The sequence below is a fragment of the Callorhinus ursinus genome, unplaced genomic scaffold (genome assembly GCF_003265705.2).
Source record: "Callorhinus ursinus isolate GAN/ISIS: 27379988/994484 unplaced genomic scaffold, GSC_fseal_2.0 scaffold13, whole genome shotgun sequence".
Taxonomy (NCBI): Eukaryota; Metazoa; Chordata; class Mammalia; order Carnivora; family Otariidae; genus Callorhinus; species Callorhinus ursinus.
Window position 1 is genome coordinate 11,273,345 of NW_027397075.1, and position 23,412 is coordinate 11,296,756.

Sequence of the window (23,412 nt, forward strand, 5' to 3'; positions counted from 1 at the left end):
CAGTCTGCAGTGGACACTCAATCAATGTGGATTGATGAGGTTGCTGATCCTGGATTGATCAAACCAACCCGATTTTATTCTTGGGGAAAGGGGCAACCTTTCCCCAGCAAGTCTGCATCTCCCGTGTCCTGAAACCTACTCTGTGTGGGCTGCACTCACTTGCTTATAGATCCAAAGCTTTGTATTTTAGAACCCTGTCCCAGATGCTGGTGGGTCCTGTGATGCTGGGGTCCACTGTTGCTGACCACAGCCTATGGGCAGATTATGACCATCCATAACAGCTCACTCAAACCCAACCCTGCCTTCACAGAGAAAACTTCCCTCAACAAACTGAATCAAACTGCAGTACCCCTCTATGACCATCTAGAATGCACTGCTCATCCCTGTGCAAATGTGAAAAACCAACTGCACTGCCAAAGTCTTTGAAAAGGGGGGAATATTGAGGCAAGTGGTGAGTGTTGTCAGACCCGTCACTAGTAGAGTAAACAAAACAACTAACTCATTCGAGGATGCAAGAGAGATTGTGAGGCTCTAATGGCTTTGGAAGGCAATGAAAGGAAGCAAATGTTTTTCCCTTGGACATATGCAGAAGGGAAAAATGGAATTGTGTATCTTCCAGGCTTAAAGTCAAATGTAATGAGGGAGGTACAGACATATCTAATGAAGGAAACTGATCTATGTAGAATGCCAGAGAAAGTTTCTTGAAGAAGTGGCATTTCTGCTGAGACTTACAAGGGAAATGGCCAGGGAATGGGGAGGTAAAAGAATTCCAGGCTAAGGGGAAAACATGTTGAAAATGACAAGGTAGAATAGATCTTGGTCCTTAATAGGAATTGAGAAGCTCAGTGTAATTGGGCATAGTAAGTGAGAAGAAGAGAGAAGGGAAATAAAACTGAAGCAGAATCATATCTTGTATTTATGGATGTCTCAATCGATTTGTGCTACTACAACAAAAATACCATAGATTAGGTGGCTTCAACAACAAACAGTTATTTCTCACAGTTCTGGAAGCCGGGAAGCCTTAAGATCAAGGTGCTGCCAGACCTGGAGTCTGGTGAGGATATGCTCCCGGGTTTGCAGATGGCCATCTTCCTGCTGTGTCTTCACACTGCAGACAGCAGAGAGAGAGGAGGGAGCTCTAGTCTTTTCTCTTCTTATAGGGACACTAATTCCATCATCCAGGCTCCAGCTTCACCATCTCATCTAAACCTAACTGCCTCTTGAAATCCCCACCTCCTAATACCATCCCACTGGGGGTTAGGATTTCAGCATATGAATCTGCGGTGGGCAGGGTGGGGGGGTAGGCAGTACACAAACATGAAATCCCTCACAATGGGTTAGGTCTTTTGTTAGGTGTTTCATATATGTTGCCACTGATCTATAGACACAACACAACAAGGTAGGGATTACTTTTCCCATTCTCCAATTCAGAAACTGAGTTTAGATAATTTGAGAAGCTTGGCCAATAGATATGCAAGTAAGGAAAAACAGAGCTGGAGTTTGAAGCAAGGTATATCAGTTTGCATGTGATTCCTATTGGTTTTCCAAGAGCCAGATGGGTAAGAATGGATATGTGCCTAAAGGCACATGCAGGGGATCCCATGTGACGTGTGAGCTTCCATCTTGCTATATGTCGCCATGATAGGATCCCAGCCTCTTGGCTGCTAATACTTAAGAGATGCCACCAGCCTCAGCCGAGATTTAATATTGGTTTAGCAGTCAGGAGTCAATTAAATGTTAATGTTCAGTCACTTGAAATTAAACATTAGGAATCTCAGCTTTATTTGTAAGTTTCTTTTTTTTTCTTTTCTTTTTCTTTGTAAGTTTCTTAAGCCATCACTGAGGTGTTCTGCTTGCCAACCCCCACCCCCACCCCTGCTGGGCTGCCCAACTCCTCTGGCTGGATCCCCTATCCAGAGGCAAACTCATTTAGCTCACCACATGCCTTGACACACAGCATTTGACCTGCCCAATAGCCATACTCCTCCAGGGAGCAAATGTAAAAGGTTGAACACACACACACACACACACACACACACACTGCTTCACATAAGGTAAGCCTAGCTATAATATCATAGCTATTTTGGTATTTGTAACATTTTATAGACGACACAGCACTTTCGGGGACATAATTAAATTGGACCTCATGGTAAGATAATGGCAATGATGATAATGATGGTTGGAAGAGGAGGAGAGATGAGGAGAGGAGGAAGAGAAGGAGGTGAAGGCAACGATGGAAGGAAAGGAGGGAAATGAGGAGGAGAAAGAAAAAGGAAGAAGGACGATTTAAGTGTTTTCTGTACATTTTCATGTAGTGCTCACAATAACTCCACAAAACAGAGATTGTTACCACTCTCACTTTACAAACAGAAAAACTAAAGCCCAGAGAGGTTAAATCATATGCCCAAGACCACATACAGAATGGGATGTCAAGATTGATACTTCAAATGCTTACTCCCTTAACTACAACTGATCATATATATATGTGAAAAAGTGCAGTTTGAAGAAAAAAGTTGGTCTGGACAGCACAGTTTTATTTTACCCATATATGAGGTAATAAAGCTCAGAGAGGTTAAATGCCTCATCCAGTGTCACACAGTTTGGTATGAGGTTCGCGGCTACAATCCTGGTTCCTGTCTCCCAGGAAGTCTGTGTGTGCGCGCGAGCACGCACACACATACAGATCCAGGCTCCCTCCAAGCCCAGAACTCCCTCCTGCTGAGTACAAGGGAGTGCCTTGCATCCTTGGCAAGTTGCCAAGTTCCTAGCTGCATTTCAGTTTGGAGTGCAGCTCTTGAGTAGCTTAGTAGGAGAAACTGGGGTGGAAGGGAGAGACACTCCACCTATCCTCAAAAAGGCAACACCACCGTTGCGCGCATATCCATTTTAGGACTCTGCCTAGTGCCATACTGGCTCCGGGAACTTTCAAGGGCAGGAAATCTGTGCCCCAGCACCTACGCCAATGTACTGAATTGAAAATCAGGGTAAATCCGCACCAAGGGAGATGTCTAATCAAGGCTCAGGTTTGCATTTCCTTCTCAATGGCATGTTGACAAAACAAGAAAAGACAGAAACAAACACGGTTAAGCTAACTTTCTTTCAGAGGCCATTCAGTGCGAAAGTGAGAATAGGAGGGCTGCCTAAGACCAGCCGGGAAGAGCCAGAGGGAATATTCAGCACAGCAGGGCCACACCAAGACTGGGCGCCCACCTTCCTCAGCACTTCCCAGAAGCAGAGTTGCAAAGTTAAAGAAAACGGAGGTCAGCCCAATAGAGAGGGGGCCCAAAGGGGAAATGTGACCCTCCAGACACCTGGACAGCCTGAGGTTTAGAAAATGGGAAGTATATATAGTTGTGGGGCTGTTTCTCCAATATATTCTAAAGAACTTAGGAAAGGACTACAGATGGTTAGAACAGGAATAGTAATAGTCCTGCCCATTTATGGAAAAGTTGCTCTGTGCCAGGAGTATACACAATGCCATTTCTTCAACAGTCTTGCCCCATAGCCTATTTCACAGGCCCTGAGATGGGGATCCCAAGATTTTAAATTACCTGCCTAAGATACCCAGCTATAAGGGTTCAGAAATCACCCCCTCCAAGTTGCTTGCTTTACAGAGGGGGAAACAGGCTCCAGGAGGGCAGAGCTGTGCCAAAGTCATCCTGAAAGTCCTGAGCATCCTGGGAACCTCTAAGCCCCAGAGGAAACCCCACAAAATCCAGATGGTGGTCTCAGTCATCTTGCTGGTCAGATTCAAAGTCGCCGTTTGGGCCATGGTGGCAATCATCATTTTCCCTACCTCTCCATTTCCAGGAAACAAAATCCCCTTAAGTGGAAATCAAGTGAAGTGTTTTTAGATCAATCAAATGTGTCACAGGGTTGTGGGATCACTTCCTTTTCAATCTGTAAGGTCCAATTCCTGCAATGGCTAATATTTTCTACTCTTCAGAATGTAGTATGGAGCCAGAAAGACCTGGATTTGGATGTAGCTCTAATACTGACTGCTATGTATCTTTGGGCAAGTCACATAAGTTCGCCAAGCCATCATTATTCCTGGAAATGGGAAAGCTACCCATCCATCTCACGAACTTTTCAGTGTCTGCTGCATGTCAAGCACGGTCTTAGGCACTGAGAGTAGAGCAGTGAACAAGACAGACCAAAACTCAGTGTTCTTGGCTAATATCCAAGTGGGGATAATAATAGGACCCAGACCATGGGCTGGTTGTGAGGACAGAAGAGATACTGCATGTAAAGGTCTTAGAACACTGCCTCCTGGTAAGCCATCATTCAACAAATGTCTGGTAAAATAATACAATTACGAATATTCTCCTGATCACTTTTTAAAAATTGGGCCAAGCTACGTATTTTTAAAGGCAATAGAAAATTAAAAAAAAAAGAAAAGAAAATAGTTAGTTATACAGTGTGGTGAGCCTCTGAGCATGTGCCATTTGATGACCCAGGTGACTCAGTACATGATAAACTTAAAGAAGATCCAGCATATACTTCCCTAAAAGTAACACAGGATGCTGAGAGCAGCTACAGAGACTCTGAAAGAGCCTCTTGCTGCTTCAAGGGCAGGGGGATGACACCAGCATGTGCCAGATACTCCACTGGTCTTCATGCCTCTAATTTTCATGCAGCCCCCATGTGGCGGGGTGCCATCATCTCCATTTTACCAAGGAGGGAGCCGAGGCACAGAGAGGGTAAGAAATGTTTTCCCTTGGTAGGGCCAAGATGTGGACCCAAACCCCCCCACCACCAGGGGCATTGTTCTTTTCACTGCATGTGTGTTGCACTTGGGAGCATTATGAGTCATTTTATTTTCTTTTCATCTTTTTAAAGACTGAGCTTGCTACTTCTGGAGGAGATAAAAACGAAGCTGTTCATACAGTCCCATCTTTCTCTGCACCTATGACATTAAAAAATGCAGGGATTTCTCCTTCTTAAAAGCCTTTTCCAAATACACCTCATTCTTCCCTCCTTCCTGGGGACGCACTAGGCTCCTTTTCCCAGTTCCCTTGCTGGGAAGCATGGCCTCATGACTGAGTTAGGGTGGACAGAGCAGGAGGGGGAAGGACTACTGGCCACTCCCAGACCTGCTGATACAAATTCTGCATATGACACCCTGGCCCTCCCGTTCCTTACAAGCCTGATGGTGACGATGAAGAGCCACAGAGTGGTAGTAGCCTGGGTCTCACATAGGGGAAAAAGAAACCTTTCCTGCAATAAGCCCCTCAGATGCGGAGGTTTATCTGTTATAGCAGCAAACCTTAGCTAGCCTCAACAGCAGGCTCCTTTCCTTAAGGGTAAGAATTATTCTTATTAAATTCTATAATCTAAGCACCTAGCAAAGGGCCTGGCATATAATAAATTTAGGAAGATTGGCCTGGTGGGGTTAAGAGAAGGGGTTCTGAGATCAGGTCAGCCTGGATCTGACCACTGGCTCCAACACCTGTGAGCTGTAGGAGACTTTGGGAAGATAATTTAACCTCTCTGAGCTTCCAACTTCTCTTTAGTAAAAGTATGATACCAACTACATAGACAACATAGTCATGAATCTTAAGATATGGTGAGGAAGGTCGCCTGGGTAGCTCAGTTGGTTAAGTGAATGCCTTAGGCTCAGGATTATGATCCCAGAGTCCTGGCATCGAGTCCCTGAGCAGGGAGTCTGCTTCTCTGCCCCTTCCCTGGCTCATGCACATTCTCCCTCCCTTTCTCTCTCTCTCTCAAATAAATAAATATAATCTTTTTTTTTTAAAGATTTTATTTACTTGATAGAGAGAGACACAGTGAGAGAGGGAACACAAGCAGGGGGAGTGGGAGAGGGAGAAGCAGGCTTCCCGCCAAGCAAGGAGCCCGATGCGGGGCTCGATCCCAGGACCCTGAGATCATGACCTGAGCCAAAGGCAGAAGCTTAACAACTGAGCCACCCAGTCGCCCCTAAATAAATATAATCTTAAAAAGAAAATATATGGTAGGGAAAAATGCTTAGCCTACGGAGAGCACATAAAAGCTCTCAGTAGTTGTACACATTCGACTGGTAGTACTGCTACTACTGATCATGATGTAATAGTGCTGATTAACTGATACTGTCAAGTGCCCAGTAGTAAGTACTTAAGACTTGCCCCAAATGTATGCACATGTGCATGCACACACACATCCTCACTCATATATACAAATAAGCAGGCTTACAAACTTCCTAAAGGGGCTTCTAAATACAAACAATGATGGCTCTGTCCCCTTCTCACAAGCACTTATTGTCACCATCCATAGCTTCTCCTTCCCCACCCCTCCCCCCTCTATGCTGCTGGCTCCCTTGGTTCTTAAAAATGATAATTAATTCCTACTCTGGACTCTCAGGATTATAAGGTTTTATAGGATGGCAGAGCTAAGACAAATGCTTTAATTCACCAGCTGCCATGTATTTCATTAGAGATTCTGATGAGTCCTCCTTACACACATATGCCTTCCTACTTCTTGTTGCCTGAGAGCAAGGGAGAGGGAGGGTAAAGAAGGGCGAGGAAAGAGGATTTGTGCACAAGGACTCCAGGACTCTGAAACTTTTGGCTAGCATGGACTGCTAGTCTGTCACATGAGCATCCGCTGGAAGCACAGTAGTGTTGGCTGCCAGCCCTCTGCCATGTGTGGTGGGCAGGGGGAGATGTCTTGAATGAGTCTTCTATTTTCCTGGAGCACAGGAAAGCCCTACATATGAGGGTGGAATGGGATGGGGGATATTGGCAGATCTAAATTGCTTCTGAGGCCCCTTATATTTTTATCTTTTTAATTTTTCCTATAATTTGGGAAGAGTGGAGCAAAAAGCATTTGACTCTGAATGACAATATAGGTCTCAGGATGCTTGGTTTGTGTTTGTGTGTGCACGCATGTGTGTGTCTCATACTCGCTGATTAAGTTGGCAGTTTGGTGAATAAGGTTTATGTTTGCTCTTGCGGAGGGAAACAATTGTTCTCTGAAAAAAAATGCTTTTGTTGCACTAAGTGTCTCTAATGAGGACAGTAGTTAATAAAATTAAAATCCAGGGTGTAAACAGAAGAGTTGACAGATTCAGTCATTTCTTCTCCCCTTCTGGGGTGAATAATGAGTTTCTGGCAAAAAACAGAAACCTGGGTTGCAGCCCCAAATGTGTGGTCAAACTGGGTGTCATATTTTGAGCAGTAATTCTCTCCCTAGGAAGAGGGGTTCCCAGGCAGTCTTCCCGACACCATACAAGTCAATCACTAGATTAGGCCCACACTACAGACCAAGACAGTGTGGCTTCTTTTCCTACCCTTTTGGCAAGGATAGAGGGGATGTCTTCTTCAGATACTCAGAGTCAGGGTATCTTGAGGTTGAACCCAGTGTTGCCTGCTACAGTCTCTGCTCAATTTTTTTCAGTGAAGCCAATGTCCTACCACAGAACATCTAAGTCTTTCCTGAGCTTGAACACTACAATCCTGGCACAGTCTTCCTTTCCAATGCTACTTACCAGCTCTTGCCAATGTGCACACTCCATCAGATCTCCTCAGGAATTTATCTTCATTGGACCTAGAAGTCCTAGGCTCACTCTACCTGCATCCCTCCACTAACGGTGTAACCACCTCCTGAGCTGCACCCCCATCGCATTTTGCCAAACCCCACACTCCAAGATCCTTTTCCCTGCCACCTCATCTACAAAGTTCTTATAGGTCTTTCTCTGCTTTAGCAGTCACGTATAATTACTTATCATTGAAAAACCTCACTGTTCTGCTGACTGATTTGTAGAAAGGATTACATTGAATCTCCTAGGGCATAAACTCACAGCTATCTTCTCACTGAGAACCTTCTGTGTGTGTTGAAGAACACCTCATTAGAACCAGGAGCAGATTCATTAGAACCAGGTCCCCAAGGAGCAGAATCCCAGAGAGTTGTGCTGTTGGTTTGTGCATTTGCTCCCTTTTCTCTCAATGGAGGGCCTTGTACAGTCACTACACAGTCTTCCCTACAAAAAGAAATATTGCTACCTCCTCTTGTTTCATCATGTTTCATCGTACCTTTCTGACCCCTTCCCATCCCTTCACTCCCACCATTCCCAGATGAGGCTAAACACCAAATTTCGCACTGTCATCTCATTAAGAGTCTGATATGAAGCTAGTCAAACATGAAATGGGGCTCAGTGAGCATGTCCAGCCAGGCAAGAGAGAAGCATCATTAAAGATAATGTTCAGGTTTGGGGCTTGGGCAACGGGCATGCTAAGAAGACCGAATTTTATCCCAGGGTGAGATAGTTGGGGAGACTATGAAGAAAATGGAGGGATCATCCATGGGGCCCTTTTATCCTCATGGGTAAATAACAGAACCCCTGGAGCCAAGTTTTGCTCTCAACATAAGAAAGTCTGAAACAAGCCCCAACACATCTCTTTATTATGGCCCCCATTACTCCTTCTTGCTATCATTTATTTGCACATCTGAATTCCTCTCTTGACTGTGATTTCCCTGTGGGAAGGGGGTAGTCTCATTGGCAACCTGAATCCTGAGAACCTAGCACACAAACTGGAACTTTGTAAGTTTGCTGAATGAACAAATGAGCAAGTGAGTGGAGCAGGGAGGTTAATACTTCATTACATTTTGGTCCCCTCTTTGAAAAAATATTCACTTTTTATTAATAGCTGAACAAATGCAACTTAAAATAATCTGGAGGTATCATTTTGGACCAACTAAATTAACGAAAACATTTTTAAAACAACAATACCCAATGCTGTCAAGCCTGCATGTGAAATGACATCTGTATTACATTGGTGGTAAATTGGTACAGCTCCCCTGAAATCAATAAATCCCTCATTTACTAATTTAACAAACAAGTACCAAGGGCCTACTATGTGCTAGGATAATAGGGAAGGATTCAGAAAGGTAAAACACAGGGCTTCTCCTAGAGGTAGAAACACAATAAACAAGTAGTCACAAAAGTTGCATGAGTAAGAGAAGAGAGGAAGTATCAAAGACAACTTGGGAGGTTAGGGGTGGGTTTTCCTGAGAGCTAAGAGCAAAGCTGAGGTCTCAAGGCTGAGTAACAGTGTACCTAGGACGGAGAAGAAAAGAGGTCCAGGAAGATGAGAAAGACATGCTTCATTTGAGAGAGAGAAGAATGTTGAGTAATTTAAGTGGGTCCAAATCAACAAGGGCCCTGGGAAGCATATCAAGAAGTTTGGATTACCCTAAGGGTGATAGGACCTTTACAGGTAGATGACATGATCAGATGAGCCTATTGGGAGGATAGCTCTGTCACCCAGTGAATAATTGGTGGGAGGAGGTGGGCATAAATGGGAGAATGAAGTAGGTGGTGGTTTTAATAATTCAGAAGTGAGATGATGTTAGCCTGGGCCAAGGTAGTGGCAGTGTGAATGAAGAGAGGCAAATTTATTCAAGATATTGGAGACATTATCGGTAAAACCCGGTAATTTATAGGATGTGAGAAGTATAGGAGAAGGATCGTCACAGACGAGTCAGTGCAGGGCATTAATTGAGAAGAGAACACAGGAGGATGGACAGCACACAGCAAGGGGCACTGGATACCCCATCTCTTTAACTCTCTTCCAGGGAATTTATCTTAGGAAGAATTCAGTAAAAGATAAAAGCTGTAGGACCCAAAGTATCTGTGACAACATCTTCTATAAAAAACTGGACAACCTAGATGCCTAATAATGATAGGGCTTATTATGTGCCAAGCATTGTTAAGATTAAATGACCTTTTTTAATCTTAACAACCCTATGCAGTAGGTCCTGTTGTGTTTCCTACCTCATAGATGAGCAAATGAGGCATAGAGCCAGGATTTGGACCAGGAGGTCAGCCTTCTCTGAATGTACCTAGATATACTACCTCGCTCCTTGACGGAGAAGTTTCACTAAGGTTGAACACATCAGGCTGGAATCTTAGACAACCACTAAACAATCATTAAGGTAATTCCACAGAAACAAGGAAAATGTGTCTAGTGTATCATTAAATAAAAAAATCAGGGGAAATGGTGTGTAAAGTCGGAAAATAATTATATTAAAAGATGTGCACACATGGGTCAGATTTGGAGAAGAATTTACCATGATGAAAACAGATGCCTTTTTCCGGTGATGGGATTAGGGTGATTTTTATAATCAATTCATCCTATATTGTTGTTGATACCCATCTTTTATCTAATGAAAAAGTCAAAACAAGACACAAAAAATGTATGAGCTATATAATCCCAATTTATGAAGTAGAAAAACAGGCATGGCTAATCTATATGGAGAGAAATCAGAACAGTGATCGCCTCAGGTTAGGGCACCCTATGTTGTCTAGGGGCATGAGATACTTTATTAGGGGGAAGGAAATGTCCTATAGATAGACTGAAATGATGATCACATAGGTATATTTTTGTCAAAACTCACTGTACTGTGTTTTTGAGATCTTTTTCATTTATGTAAATTGTATGTTTGTTGTATATTTGAACAATTTTAAAAGTAGTACGGGGGGTATGACAGTTAATTTTATGTATCAACTTGACTGGATCGGGGGATGCCCAGATATTTGGTTAAACATTATTTCTGGGTATGTCAATGAGGGTGTTCCAGATGAGATTAGCATTTGAACCAAAAGATCCAGAATATGGCCCTCTCCCAAGGTGATGGGCATCATCCAACCCTTTAGGGAGCTGAATAGAAGAAAAGTCAGAGGAAGGAAGGATTCACCCCCTCTCTTCAGCCTGCTTCAGCTGGGACATCTCATCTTCTGCCCTCAAACTGCGATTTAATTGACACCATTGACTCCCCTGGTTCTCAGGCCTTTGGACTCAGACTGAATTAATGACCAACTTTCCTGGATCACCAGCTTGCAGATGTCACACTGTGGGACTCCTCAGCCTTCATAACCATATGAGACAATTCCTCATTATCTGTCTGTCTGCCTGCCTATCTATTGGTCTTGTTTCTCTGGAGAACCATAATTCAGGGGGACAGTCAAAACAGTCTTCCATCTTAACATTTCCTTCTTCTCTTTGAGGAAGTCATCATTTTCTGACTCTTAGTGCCATCCAGGACAACCAGTCCATTTCTCTGCCCAGTTTTCTCCTTATAGAAAAGGTAATTTCAATGGGGTGGCATACTCCCCTAAAACGGGTCCTCCACCAGGCCAATTCCAGCCTGTCACTACTTTTTTTCTAAATAAAATTTATTGGAACACAGCCACACCCATTTGCTGATATGTCTATGACTGCTTTCACAATACAATGCAGAGTTGAGTTGTGGCAACAGAGACCGTATGGCACACAAAGCCCAAAATATTTGCTATGTGGATCTTTACAGAAAAAGCCTTGCTAGTTCTATCCCTAGAGAATATTTGGAAATATGTATGAGTGTTTGAGGCTGTCACAGTGACTGACTTGGGGGCCACTACTGGTATTTACTGGGCACAGTTAACTGACTGCACAGTCTCATAAAGAACTGCTCTGTCCAGTCCCAGTAATAGTGACCCCACTGAGAAACTCAATTTTCAAGCAGGTTCAGAACCTAGAGGAGGCAGTTAGAGTCAAGAGTCAGGCTTCCACAAATTAAGACTCTGCACGATTTCATTTTCCCACTTAGAGAGAAGCATTGTTCCCTCTTTGTTCTATCTTTAGGCAAGAAGCATCAGAGAAGCACCCACCTCTTAGCTTCCTTAGCTTTATCTAACTTTTCAGTTACTGTTTGACAGCTTGTCTCACAGGTTCCCTTAGGACCTCATTTTAGAATCAAGAAGAAGGGTTTTAAAAGTTGCCAAACCCAAGTTTAACAGAAGAAGACAGAAATACCCGCCAGGGTTCTAACTTGTTTTATCACACATTCCCCACCTCTCCCAAGTGGGACTGAGAGAGGGTGTTCTGCTTCTCACACCAGACTCATCACTTCAGAGTTTGCAAAGTACTTTGTGGATGCAATAGATGCTGCTCTGTGTGGTAGACTGCACGGATAGCGCCACTCCTGGTTTTATAGAGAAAGTGAAGGAATGATTTGTTCAAGGTTAAGTGGGTAAATTTAACTTAAACCAGGTCTGCTGACTTCCGAGTTGGGAGGCCTTTCTCAGGAGCTGCCTGTTAATATCTTACTTAAGCAATTTAACGGTGGAATTCCAGAAACCTTGCAGCCTTTCAAGAGCATATCAGATGCCAGGGATTGGAAGTAGAATAGGATTCAGCCTGTTTTGCTTGTGAACACTTACATGTCTGTCTTTGCAGTCAACTCAGCATTTTTGAGGACTGAGGTGATATATTATTCATCATATTCTCTTTGCATCCCACAGCCTACTATCATACATGATACAAAATAGGCACATAATAAATGTTGGATGAATGAACAAATACACGAATGAATGAATAAATGAATGAAAAGAATTCATCTCATCCTCTCTATCCTTTCCTTACCAAGAAGGAATCAGAAAAGAGCATAGTATGAAAGAAAAGTAAAATGATTGCTCACGTAAGATACCCAACCCTCTTCCAAACATGTATACATTTTAGCTCATTTATTCATTTCAACAGCAATTGAATTTGGTACTATTTTCATCTCCATTTATTTTACAAATAAGAAGACTAAAGATTAGGCAAGTTAGAAAACTGACCCAAGGTCACAGGGTAGGGAAAGCAGAAGAGCTGGCATTTAAACTCAGGCCTGGAAGCCTCTTGTACTGGGACTCATAATGACTCTACTATTCTGCATTTGATACTAAATGCTGGGGCAATGCAACACCATCATCCCATTTCGGGGGGCATCCCTTTTATAGGATGGATGTATTTCTAATGGAATCCCCACTTAACCCAGGGGAACAGAGAAGGAAGACTGCTTAGCTTCTCAGCATTCATAAGAAGCAACTCTCTCCAAAAAAGTACCTATAGAGATGTAGGGATATGTGGATACATGGATATTTGATTCTGTAGTTTCAATAAAGCAGAGCTTGGGCCCCATGCTACGTGATAAATGGTTCAATAAGTAGGGTAATATAATGCAGTCAGAAAGAAATACATTTTTATGTGCCAAATGGAATGGTATAACACCGGCTACAGCTTGGGTGACCATCTAATGAAAATGCCTTTGTGCTGGGTTGGAAATGCAGGGGTGAGGAAACCTCAAGTTTGGAAGTTTAACAACCGTGTATGTCTTAACTTTTCACAATTTAAATTCGAGATAAATTGAGATACTATCAGAGGGCCTAGACCCAGAGGGGTTTGTGCAATGGGTGAAGGAGAGGAGAGAGAGCCAAAGTACTGTCATTTCTTGAAAAGTAGGTATGCAATTTATTTTCAAATGCACCCTGAACTTATTAAAATATCTCAAGTTCATGTCCAGGTAGTCACTGAAAGCATAGTCAGCTAAACTCATAACTCAAAAACCCAGAGTCTGGGTTTGTCTGAAGAGTTTTTCTTCCCCACAGACCAATGACTTTTTAATATGTATTTGTTCAATAAGGGAATGAATGAGTGAATGAATGAATGCATAAAAAGGCCATGTCTCTGGCTTTATATGCCAGAGACATAAACACGTATTTTGTTTAACTTTTGTATGAATCCTATTAAGTGGATACGAATAACAGCTCCCGTTCTGAGATAGGAAAACTGAGGCACTGGGAGGGCTTGGGTTTCAAGTGACTGAGTGGGCAGTTAGAATTCACATTCAGGAGGATTGTTCTGATCACCTTCTATTGACCCCACTGGTGAAGGAGGGCTCCTCTGCCCTAAGAAGTATGAGATGACTTAATACATGGCACGCCACAGTGGACGGATGAGGCCTACATTGTTTAACGGTCACATATACTCAGCACCCAGGAAAAGTGACAGTGCACAACACACAGGGCCATGTGAAGGTTGCACTCAGAGCAGAGGGAACCAGGAGGGGCTGCAGGAGGGAGGCCTTGTAGTGACAAGACTGCAAGATGACCCTTGTTCTTGCAAGAGGGTGTGCCTGGTTCATCAGAGTAATTCTGCAGGCTGGCAGGGAGGTGGGATCCATTAGGTTGAGGACCAGTTGGAATGCAGCTGGTCCAACTGATAAGGGAACTAGCCAGGTGGAAAGCCTTTCCTCCTGGGGGTAGAGTGGTGGGGAAGGGTGTATCTGGTAAGAGCAGGGGAACTCACAGTTAGATCTTTAGGCTCTATGAGGCTCAAAGATGTTAAAAAACTGCAAAAAATTTCAGGTCTTCCAATACATGGATGACTCTGGACCAGCAACTCATAACCAATACATTATTGCCATTCCTCCCCACCTTTCTTGATTTATCCTCCCACTCCATGTGTAAATGCACACACCCTCCTCCTTCTTTATTTCAACACAGGAGAGAGGGCAGTTGTGAAAAGGTGGGATGGGCATCAGTCTTGGGACCGATAGGTAAGCATATGGATCCTAGCTCTAGCTACAATCTATAATTGTAAGCTTTTATTTTTTCTGCAAAGTAAGAACTTCTACTTCAAATGGCGGTTAAAAAGATTAAGTGAAATAAAAGAGAGGCTTTTAGAAAAAGCAATTTGAATGAAAGAGATTACTACTTATGATCATGATTCTCATCACCTCTGTATTTCTTTGACCCCAGGGATATTTATTTAAAGGAGCAAAGTAGGAAAGTCAGGGTGTACCACTGCACCAAATAGTGACAAAAACTTAAGAAGAAGAAGTAGCATCAAACCATTTTGAGTGCTTACTAGGCGCCCTCCTCTGTGCCAAACACTTACCATCATCATCTCACTTAATTTTTATAACTCTACCAGGTTGATATTAGCATTATTCCCCTTTGAAAGATAAGTTCACTGAGACTCAGAAAAATTAAGTACCCTGCTCAAAGCCAAGTTACACAGGTAGTAAGTAACAAAGTGGGGATTTGCACCCAGGTCATTGTAACTTCAGAGCCTGTGCCCTTACCCTCCAAATGATAGTCCCACAAGGATATTTGGGTGGTATAGGAGGCTAAATTATGGCCCCTCCATAAAGATGTCCTGTTCCCAATCCCCAGAACCTGTGAATATGTCACCTTATATAAAAAGGGGACTTTGCAGATATGACTTAGTTAAGGATCTTGAGATGGAGAGATTATCATGGGTTATCGAGGTATGCCATTGTAATTACAGGGGTCCTTATAAGAAGGCAGAAGGTCAGAATCAGAGAGAGATTTGAAGTTGCTCTGCCACCTACTTTGAAGACAGAGGAAGGGACCACCAGCGAACAAATGTAAGTGGGCTCTAGAAGCTAGAAAAGGCAAGGAAACACATTCTCCACTGGAGCCTCCAGAAGGAACACAACCCCACCCACACCTTCATTTTAGGACTTCTGACCTCCAGAACTGTGAAATCATACATTTGTGGTTTTTTTCAACCATGCAGTTTGGGTAATTTGCTACAGCAACAATAGGTGGCAGTCAGAATATTACTGCATAGAGTAGACAATTTGCTCTACAGCTGTGCTGTCCCAATATGGCAGCCAACAACCACATGGAGCTATTTGAAGTTAAGGTTATTCAATTATTAAATTTTAAATTCAGTTCCATAGTCACACTAGCCATATTTCATGGTCTCAATAGCCATTCGTAGATAGTGTCCACTATACTGGATAGTTCTAATAGAGAACATTCCATCATCACAAAAAGTCTCCTGGAGAATGTTGCCCTGGAGGCAGAAGGCTGACCCATCTCCATACCTGCAAATATTTCCATAAGGGTGGCAAAAGGAGTTCTTTGGGCACCATGGGTGATGTAAGCAGACTGCCTGGGTTCAAATCCCAGCCCTGCCACTTTCTAGCTGGGGGTAAACTGAGGATGACAATAATAGCAGTTAGTCCATTGGTTTATTATGACTGAATACAGACAATATATGCAAAATGTTTTAGCATAGTCCCTGGCACATATTAGTGGGCATTTAATAAATATCAACCTTTATTATTCTTAAGCCCAGACCAATTTGAGAAAGTCCACTGAGAGTCTATCTAAGGCCTGAGTGCAACATTCTGAAAACAACTCGGTGCCTGGAAAGCAAGCAAAGAATGGAAGCACTCCCTGTAAGAAAATATTACATAACACACTTCCCCAGAATGCAGTATCACGGCCGTGTGAATACAAATCATTGACGTGCAAAAACTCCTCAGAAATATTTATGATGGAACTTCAGCACCAACCCAAACAGCCTTCACATAGTGAAACGAAACCATAAATTATTTCCAAGAACATTGTAATGCCAAGGGAACTCAATTATCCATTATCCCAGAAATGTAGACATAATGTTAATTAAAATGAAGGGGAAAAGCCATTTCCATTTTTTATTAAGATTCATTGGGCTCTTGAAGAGCTCTTTGCCCTGAAGGCTGGGCCAGGTGATGGAGAGCTCATCCGAGGGAGGCAAAAACAACAACCTAGACAAGAAGAGGGGCACCTCAAGGTCAAGAAACAGCACCTCCAAAATAGAAGAAGAATTGTCTGGCCCTCACTCCCTAATCTTTCTCCCACAGAAGCCTGGGTTTCCACCATTAGGAATTATTTTTCTTTCATCTGGACATTGACACATCCTTGTTCTTTTAAAACACTCAAATTTCTGGACTTGGCAGCATAACATGTCTGCAATATTTCATCAAGCTCTAAGAATGCAGATTAGCAGAATTTTGATTTTATCTCTTTATTTTCTAGAGCCCTGAGGCTACAGTGAATACCAGGCTCCTGTGGCGGCTGGATGGATGGATGGATGGATGGATGGATGGATGGATGGATAGATGGAAGGAAGGAAGGAAGGAAGGAAGGGAAATGAACAGTCCAGTGGGTGTTGGGCAGGCCCAGGGGGCCTGGTTTCAGAACCTCACCTCTGGCCAAGCAAGGTAACTTTGTTTTTACAGCTTGTAATTGATGGGGTTCCCCTGCCTTCTGAATCATCCTGGTCTGGCTTGTATCAGACCCCCCCACGCAGTGCCCCTCCAAGCTCCATCTGCCTTCTCCCCTTCAAGAAAGACCTGGGTAGGGGCTCCTGGGTGGCTTAGTAGGTTAAGCGTCCAATTCTTGATTTTGGCTCAGGTCATGATCTCATGGTCTCAAGATTAAGCCCCATGCCAGGCTCTGTGCTAAGCATGAAGTCTGCTTAGGATTTTCCCTCTCCCTCTGCCCCTCCCCCGATCCATGCTCACTCTCTCTCTCTCAAAAAAAAAAAAAAAAAGAGAAAAGAAGGAAGGAAGGCAGGCAGGCAGGCAGGCGGGCAGGCTCCACCGACCAGGGTATAATATTGGGCATGGAGAATTAATTGGGAGAAAAGAGGGCTGGGGAAGGGGAGGTTTGTTGAGAGAAGCTATGGCAGGTCAGAGAAGCTAGTAGATTGGAGGATGCTATGTCCCCTGTAGGGTACTGAGAAAGCCCCAGAAAAGGTGAGTTACCTTGAGCTGATTTTAGAGTGTAGACTCTACCACTCTGGGATCAAAACACATGCACCAAGACTTTATGACCACTTTAGAATTCCAAGTTCATGTGAGATTTATTTAGAGTAAAATGGGGGGATGGGGTGTTATTTTTAAAATAAATTTTTTTTAAGATTTTATTTATTTATTTGGCAGAGAGAGACACAGCGAGAGAGGGAACACAAGCAGGGGGAGAGGGAGAGGGAGAGGGAGAAGCAGGCTTCCCGCTAAGCGGGGAGCCTGATGTGGGGCTTGATCCCAGGACCCTGGGACCATGACCTGAAGCCCTGAAGTCCCGACACATAGTAGGCACTCATAAATGTATATGGATGATGATTAGTGAATGGATAATTAAGCCAATTGCTTGGTTGTTGATGTTTACCATGAACTGGGGTATGTTGAGGAAGCTGGAAACTTCTGTCTGTAGAAAGAGATGGAAGAGAGTCAGAGAGGAGGTGATATTTATTGTATACTACTGAACATTTATCAAATACGTGTAGGCAGGGTGCCTGGGTGGCTCAGTTGGTTAAGCGACTGCCTTCGGCTCAGGTCATGATCCTGGAGTCCCGGGATCGAGTCCCGCATCGGGCTCCCTGCTCAGCAGGGTGTCTGCTTCTCCCTCTGACCCTCTTCCCTCTCGTGCTCTCTATCTCTCATTCTCTCTCTCTCTCTCAAATAAATAAATAAAAAAAAATCTTTAAAAAAAATACGTGTAGGCATTATGTGTGTTTGTTTATAATACTGCCTCTGTAAAAATAATTTCCAAAATATCTATATGACACACCTATCAGAATGGCAAAAATCCGGAACACTGACAACACCAAATACTGAATGTGGAGCAATAGGAACTCTCATTCATCACTGCTGGAATGTAAAATGGTGTAGCCAACTTGGAATATAGTTTGGCAGTTTTTTGCAAAATGAAACATACTCTCACCATACAATCCAACAACCATACTCCTTGGTATTTATCCAAAAGACTTGAAAACTTATGTCCACACAAAAACCTGCACATGGATGTTTGTAGCAGTTTTATTCATAATTGCCAAAACTTGGAAGCAACCAAGATGCCCTTCTGTAGGTAAATGGATAAACTGTGGTACATCCAGACAACAGAGTATTATTCAGTGCTAAAATGAAATGAGCTACCAACCCATGAAAAGACATGGAGGAAACTTAAATGCATATTACTAAGAAAAAGAAGCCAGTTTGAAAAAGCTACATTTGTGTGATTCCAACTATATGACATTCTGGAAAAAGGCAAAACTATGGAGACAGTAAAGAGATCAGTGGTTGCCACTGGGGGTGGACAGGTAGAGCACAAAGAATTTTTAGGACAGTGAAAATACTCTGTATGATGCCATAATAATGGACGCATATCATTATACATTTGTCCAAACCCACTGAATGTACACCACCAAGAGTGAATTCTAATGTAAACTATGGCCTTTGGGTAATTATGATGTATCAATGTAGGTTCACTGACTGGAACAAATGACCCACTACAGCGGGAAATGTTGATAGTGGGGGAGGCTGTGCATATGTGGGCACAGGAGGTGTGGGGGAAATCTCTGCACCTTCCTCTCAACTTTTTTGTGAACCTAAAACTCCTCTTTAAAAAATCTATTGAAACCACAACACTGACTTACATATATAATTCTTGCTAAAGCCTCATTTGTTCTTACTCTTGGAATTTCCAGAGTCTCCAATTCCTCCATAGTAAAGCTCTCCCATAGGTCAGCTTCTGTCTACGTCAACCCTCCATAATCTCCCTTAGCTAGAGAACAAATATCCAGGACTTGCACATAACTCACAAACTGATTTTCTTCCAAGATCTCCTTGCTGCCTCCCTTCTACATTAGTTTTCTAGGACTGCCATAATGAAGTACCACAAATGGAAGGGCTTACACAACTGAAATGTGTTGTCTCACAGTCTGAAGACCTGAAGTCCAAGATCAAGGTGTCAGTAGGGCTGGTTCCTTCTGAGGGCTGTAAGGGAGAATCTGTTCCAGGCCTCTTTCCTTGGCTTATAGATGACTGTCTTCTCTTGTGTCCTCACATGGTCTTTCTACTGTATGCGTATCCTAATTTCCCCTTCTAATAAGGACACCAGTCATATTGGAGTAGGGCTCACCCCAATGACCTCATTTTCACCTGATAACCTCCATAAAGACCCTATCTCCAAATAAGGTCACATTCTGAGTTAGGACTTCAACATAGGAATTTGGAGGGGACATAGTTCAACTATAACACACTGACAAGGTGTTTCCTACTCAAAAGGTGAGATTTAGAATGTAGTCCCTCACGTCTCTTCTACCTCCTGTTGCATCAATTTAATTGACTCTGGTCTTTTTATGGTAATTTATAGGCTCTACAACCAGGCTTTCTGCTGACATACCATTTCGGATTCTTTAATGGGGCCAAAGGCACCCCTGCTCTACCCCATCTCAATCCTACTTCCTGGCTTTTCTAACTTTTCATTCCTTTGAAAATGTAAAACACTTGAGTACAATAGATTGGAAAAAACAACAACAGAGGTGGTCAGTGTGATCTAGCTTCTCATCTAGGCATCTCATACCTATGTCCTACCGAGAGTGGCTCCATTTGGACACAATAAAAATCATTTTCTAATAAAGCACCCGGGAAGCAGCAGAGGCTAGCCTGACCTCCCATTTCAATGGCACCCATGTGGGCTGAGCCCAGAATCATCTGCTTCCTCCACAGCAGGCAGACTCAAATCTGCACAAGAGTAATGCATAGAAGAGCAGATTTTGGCAACGATGCAGAGTTTCAGCCAAAATAAATGCTACCACCTGGTAGCTTTCGAACAGGATCCATGCCGGTATTTCATTTGGACTGAAAACACTAGAAAAATAGTATTTTGCATTTTGCACCTGTAGCCATGCTTCCTGTCAGCCACATATCACTTTCCAATGATGCCATGAGGTGGGTAGGAAAAAGTGTACTCTAAAGGGGTCTAAACAGGGAGGGCATCTTGAATTCAGAGTCTCTAATAAGATGTGGTGGGGCGGGGGGAAAGGCTATAGTATCTTATGAAATTTTAGCACCCATTTCTTCAGAAGCTCAGATATCTTAGCAACCCCCATTTGATGTACATTTCAGCGTTCTTTTGTTAAATCAATGGCATTGCTGCCAAATGTGTTCACTTATCTCATTACAGTTCAGCTTCGTTTATGTTCCAAAAACTAAGCATGGAGGTAAATGTTATATACCTCACACGGACACACACACATTCATTAAGCATGCACACTATAGAGAAATCTGACTTAATGAAAGTTTATTTGAAGAGAATGCTTATTTAAATGCAGTCTACTCCTGCAAATGGAAATGGGTTATTTTTGGATAATTGCATAGCTGGGTGAGCTGTGCATTCACTCTGCTGGGTGGCCTGACTGTTTCTTAACCTTTCTAACTGGAACAAATATATATATTTTTTCATCTGTAGAGAGAAACTAATGGGACTTCATTAGGTCAAGAGTATGGTCATGAGGCTTAAGGACTGAGGAGAAATACAAGCAGGAATCCTCAAAGAATAATGCTGGGTGAGGGAGGAGGCAACAAGGCTGAAAGTTCTCATTTTGATAACACTGAGTATTAGGTCCAGCGAAGACGACTAATGAGGGTCTTTAAATATCTAATTACAGTAAACAGCCTTCCCCTTTCAAATAAAAAGCTTCATTTATGCCTTTTTAGGAGTCAAGAGGAAAGCCACCCTATAAATATAATGGGGAAGATATTGAGAGTGCCCTAGCAATCTCTTTTGTATACTTAGAAGGCTTGTAACAATAGCAGGAAGGTGAAGATGTGTGTGAATTTGGATGCCAAGTAGGGTGAGATCAGGACAGGTCCAGCGCAGTGTGATGTCTGTAAGGTGTCCCTGAATCTTGCACTCCATCCTCCATTCCTTTCTGTCCATAGGACCTTCATCTCCTCACGCACTTCACCCCAGCTGACGGGCAATTCTGGAACTCAGGCACCATCATTCCCATAGCTCAGTTTCTCTTGTTATGGATTTTGGTATTCCATCTTAAACCTACTGGACAGAATCCCCCACTTTTAGTAATAACACCTACAAACAGTTCCCCATCTTATCTATCCCGAAGTCAGAAAAAAAAGCATGGGCCATAAGAAGTTAAGATGAGCTGCTGTCTTGAAGTTTCCATATTTTATCCAGAGTCTTTCCATCAACCCAACCCTCCTGCTCCAGCATGTAGTTGGAACTGAACACCCAGCTCTCCAGGGGATCTAGAGGGAACAACCAAGGTGTGCAAGACTCTGTTGTACAGGGTGGGAGTTGCCTTGTACAACTGACTGAGACTTAAGTTTCTGCAGCTTGAAATCAACAACTACCAGAAACAAACTGACAGACAAATAAAACCCTGCAATAAGATGATGCACACTTGATGTAGAGGACTCATTATCTGCAAGCCATAGTACAGACTGAATTATAAGTAGATGTTTAAAGACTAGATGAGTTTGGAGGTAGTGGCTCCCTAATGACAGATTAAATGAAATGAGTTGGGAATTGGTAGGAAGGGAGAGAAAGTAGAGGACATCTAACACAGAAGGGGAACATAGCCTTAGCTTCTATGACTTCCCAAAGATGTTAAGGGAAAGGGGATATCTATGGAGAGGTTGCGGGGGAAAAGACCATCCTTTGCATGTTGATGCCCACAGTTTGAGACTTGGTAGAAAGACCAAGGGAAGTGCATAGGACACACATTATGGGTAAACTGACCTGAATTTAGTATTCTCATACCTGTACTCTTGGACTTTCATGAAATAACTTCTTTGAGCTCCAACACCTCTGTCCCTCAAGTAAGGTGAATACAACCTGCTCTGTCTACTCTTTTATAACCATTGTCATGTTTCTATCATCAAAATTTACTGAACACTAATATATGCCAGTCACAGAAGTGGGCACTCTGCATATGGTATCTCACACAGTTCCTACAACAGCCTTATGAAATAAAATCATGTTGCCCATTGATTGATGGGGAAGAGTAAGGTCACTTGCCCAAGTTCACTCAGCTGCATGTGTTGGACTACGATTCACAGGGTTCTTAATAATGTGTCTTGTGAATTACAAAACATCAGCAAATATTACAAACTTGTCCACAGTGTTTGTAAGCATCTCTTCTAATAAGTGGCAAGCCCCTGCTTGGGTGGTTTTTGAGAAACTCTTTTTGGCATAACTGAAACACGTGGGCTCACTTCATAGGTCTACTCCCCAAGAACATTTTTACCTCTGGTCACTGGAGCTCAGACCCAACTAGGGCAGGGCCAAGGGTACCTGGCAGCAGAGCATCCCCCAAACCAAAGGAACTAAATGTGTTTTCATAAAGGGCCAGGTTCAACCAAACGACCAGTTGTTTTCTAATGGGAAAAAACTTTAAATTTCAATACCTATGTCTTTGGGGGAAAAAATCCCATTAAAAACTCTTGTCAAAATATAATAATTGATATGACAATTCACTAAAGAAATGACTCTTTAGCAGGTGACTGCCATGAATCTTCTGAAAAATTGCTGAGCAACATGGAACTTTCCCGTGGAACCCAGAATTACAGGGATTGGACTTGCCCCAAGGAAGAAGGAAAGCCTTGGTTTTCAGAATCAGTAAACAAAGCAACTCAGACTGATGTTTGATTATGCAGCCTCTGTACACACAGCTCTCACTTTGCTGCGAGTAAAGGATGCTCATTCCCAGAGTTCCAGGGACTAATGGAAAGAACAGGAAAGGAGAGTTTAAGTGTTGAGGGGTGCTGAATCTTCCAGGTAGCAGACACACTTGCTCCTCAGTGAGATGTCTACTGTTCTCAAAATCTCCATGGGTTACTGCTTTTACTGTCTTTGTTTCTGGGGTGTTGAGGTTAGTTTGCAATGCCAGAGAGTTCAGTCTAGTAGGGTGGTGGAAGCCAGTTTGGTAATGCACATGTAACAGAGCAGCCAACATCTTGGGCTTCCACCAAGGGGAACCCAAGGTCAATGGAACTTCCTAGCATGGA

General features: G+C 43.0%; 1 protein-coding gene across 3 annotated transcripts in view; it reads right to left on the reverse strand.

Moving 5' to 3' along the window:
* Positions 1–23,412, reverse strand: part of RBFOX1 (RNA binding fox-1 homolog 1) — a 2,099,893-nt gene that overhangs the window by 1,637,079 nt on the left and 439,402 nt on the right. The gene's annotated exons all lie outside the window — the stretch shown is intronic.